The sequence below is a fragment of the Symphalangus syndactylus genome, chromosome 10 (genome assembly GCF_028878055.3).
Source record: "Symphalangus syndactylus isolate Jambi chromosome 10, NHGRI_mSymSyn1-v2.1_pri, whole genome shotgun sequence".
Taxonomy (NCBI): Eukaryota; Metazoa; Chordata; class Mammalia; order Primates; family Hylobatidae; genus Symphalangus; species Symphalangus syndactylus.
Genome location: NC_072432.2, coordinates 50306894 through 50310279, shown reverse-complemented (window position 1 = coordinate 50310279; position 3386 = coordinate 50306894). Strand labels below are relative to the sequence as shown.

The window sequence follows — 3386 nt, the reverse complement described above, 5'->3', positions numbered from 1 at the left end:
TCATTTCATCAGTCTCTTACTTAGTAAGTTCTTTTTATATGTGCAATACCATGACAGCAATGCAGAGAGTTATTTGGGAATAGAAAAAAAGCAATTAAGTAACTAGAGAATGTCAACATAAAAAAAGAAAAAAAAACCCTAAAAGTAGACATTTTTAGGACAGAGAAAGCCTAGTCAAGAAAAAAAAATCAGCTACAAGAAAATGAGACATACTTAAGGAGATTATTCTTTCAAGGGGGAGAAACTTGCTTGGAATGCACTAGGCCAGAGGTATCCTTAAGAATCCACACTGGACACTTTCAAGCAGAAAATATCACTATAATTCTCAATAAATGTCCACTAAGTGACCAGCTGGTCTCAGAGGTCCAGTGAGTGTTGTAACCTTTATGGTTGATGCAACAGAATAAGCCATATCGTACAAAATTACAAGACCACAACCGAAGACTGGCAGTGATTTGTTTTTTGTGGAATCACAAACTATTATTATTGTCATCATTGCAGAAGGTCCGAGGCAGTGGAAAACCTAGGGAACACCAAAAATATAACCTACCTAGTAACTAAAAGACTATATTTGTCAATTGTGGAATCTCTGAAACGATGATTTCTGAGAACAGATTTCTCAGTTCTTTACCAAAGAATGTGCTGATTTGATTTAAAAAATTGGCATTTTAACGCTATAAAATGAACACTCATGAAACATTCAGGTTATTCTAAAAGTTACTGAATAATCAATTAATACCATGAAACCTCTCTAGTAAGTAAAAATTTGTTTCTGGGTGAAAGTACAGAGAGTCAAAGAATATTGTTACATAAAGAGCAAGTTCAAAATTATCCCCTAGTCTGTCCATTTGTAGAAAAAGGTTTTTGTTTGTTTGTTTGTTCCTTAACTGTGGCTGGTATAGAATGGGGAAGAAATCCACCATGTTTACTGGAAGGCTGGTATGTCTAAGCATGCCAATACACTTACTTTTGTCACTTGCTCTATGTCCTTGAATAAATAGCAATGTCCATTTTCTCAGTAAGAAGATTACTCCAAAAGTTTCTTGGCCAACTTGTGTCTAGAAATTTTCAAGAATACATATATTTAATTTTTTTGTTCAATGCTCAAGATTAATCATATTTAAAAATAACTAAAATATTCCACTAGAAAGAGAATAATTCTCTATTAGGAGGGAGGGGATTCAAACAGAAGCTTAAGAAATCAAATGAGTTTACCGCAATTTAGATTCATTTGAAGGCAAATGTAGATGATTTTGAACACCCTCCTCCATTATTTTTTTGACCTTTTTTTAACTTTTCACTTATTACTCTATCACACTCTAAGCATTATATAATTGCTTATTTATTGTATATATCATCTGTCTCCCTACTAAAATATATGGAGGGATTTTGTGACTATTATATTCCCAGGGCCCAGAACAAAGTATGTAATGACACCTGGTAGACTCAATAAATATGTATTGAATGAATAAGAATTAAGCCTGGAAATCATCTAACTGTGAAGCACTGCTTCTTTAACTTCATAGTTAGTGAGGCCGGGTGCAGTGGCTCAGGCCTGTAATCCCAGCACTTTGGAAGGCCGAGGTGGGTGAATCACTTGAGGTCAGGAGTTCAAGACCAGCCTTGCCAACATGGTGAAACCCCATCTCTACTAAAAAAATACAAAAAATTAGCCAGACATGGTAGCATGCGCCTGTAGTCGCAGCTACTCAGGAGGCTAAGGTGGGAGAATTGCTTGAACACAGGAGGCGGAGGTTGCAGTGAGCCGATGTCATGCCATTGCATTTCAGCCTGGGGTGACAGAGTGAGACTTCATCTCAAACAACAACAGCAACGACAATAGTGTGAAGGAGTTTGATGAAAATATTAAAAACTTTGAGAATGCACATGCTTGGATTATTATGACAAGATGTTTCCAGGAACAAAAATTTTGGAAGAAAATCACTTTATTCTAATTAACTCACAAAGAATAAAATCATAATAGCTGGTAGAAGGAGGCCACACAAACCTTTGCCCAGCCCCAAAGTATACCCCATCTTAATGAAATTCTGCAAAGTAAGAACACTGTCTTCTATTTCAATTCTGAAGCAAGGAAGCTATGAATGACACAGAAGGGGTTTAACTGATGGTTTTACACTTTATATCTTCACTACCAATTATATTTTATACTAAACTAACTTGGTCATAACAGCCAATTTTCCATTTCTTTGGCCAATTCATCTGCAAGTCTGCACTGTTTCAGCACCTCATCGAAACTCTTACAGAGATTTATGTCACTCAGGTTCTGGGCATATTCCATAAATGGCTCTATCTCATATAAGTAAGCCTGCCCCTGTGCCGGTTTGGTTCCCTGAGGCTCCTGTTAAGTGATGTCGGGCCTTGCAGGCTCAGCATTACTTTCTCCATGGAAGCCTCCAGTGATGGCATGACCTAATGTGTGCCCCACAGCAGAGCCCACAGCCATGTCAACTGCCATGGTTGCCATCTGGGCATCAGACCTAGCTGCCGGGGCACAGCAGCAGGAGAGCCAACCGCAGAGAGGGTGCTGCTGCTGGCGGTGGAGCTGCTGCTGCGGGCCGGTGTGCAGTTCTCATCTGTGGTGCCCGGCTGGCCAGAGGGGCCATGTGGAAGGTGTGGCTTCGGCTTCCACCTAGCATCCTAGGTGCGGGGTGGCTCCGCGTCTGGATGTGCGAAAATCTGTGAAGAACCCAGGGGTTTCTGAGAAGAAGGAGAGCTGAAGACGAAAAGCCGAAAAAAAAATTTTAATGCCACATTTATCATTGGTAAAATCACAGACGTATTTGATTAGCCTTTTGTTTTGGCAATTTTAGGTACACCATTTACTAAAGAGTGTGAAAAACAAGAGATACTACTGCTTATGCTTGTATAGTGGTTGAAAGAGATAAAGCAATAGATCAGAATCTAGAGTTTGGCCTAAACTAATTGTTCAACATAAAGGAAGTCAACAAGTATCCCATAATATGTGAGACAATTTGCAAGGCAAATCCCTCCTCCCTGAAGGCTAACTTTAGGTAGAAACCTTGTAGCTTGTTTAAATGAATATTGTGTATGATTAAAATAACATTTCTCTTTTCAGTTGATTTAGAGTCATTCATCCTATTTTGTTAAGCAGTTCAGTTTGAGTCAAATGAGAGTGAGCCCCTTGCTCTGGACTGAATGCCGTGTCCCCACCAAAATCCGTATGTTGAAATCCTAATCTCCAATGTAATGGTATTTGGAGGTGGAGTCTTTGGGAGTTGATTAGAATTAGGTTAGGTCATGGGATGGGGCCTCATGATGGGATTAATGCCCTCATAAAAGTAGGAAGAGAGAAGAGATCCATTTCTCACCATGTGAGGATACGGGAAGAAGGCAGCCACTTGCAA

The 3386-nt window shown here is 39.3% G+C and overlaps 1 pseudogene; it reads right to left on the bottom strand.

Moving 5' to 3' along the window:
* Positions 1-2182: 2182 nt before the first annotated feature.
* On the bottom strand, positions 2183-2657 carry LOC129491598 (coiled-coil-helix-coiled-coil-helix domain-containing protein 2-like; annotated as a pseudogene).
* Between the last annotated feature and the right edge of the window lie 729 nt (positions 2658-3386).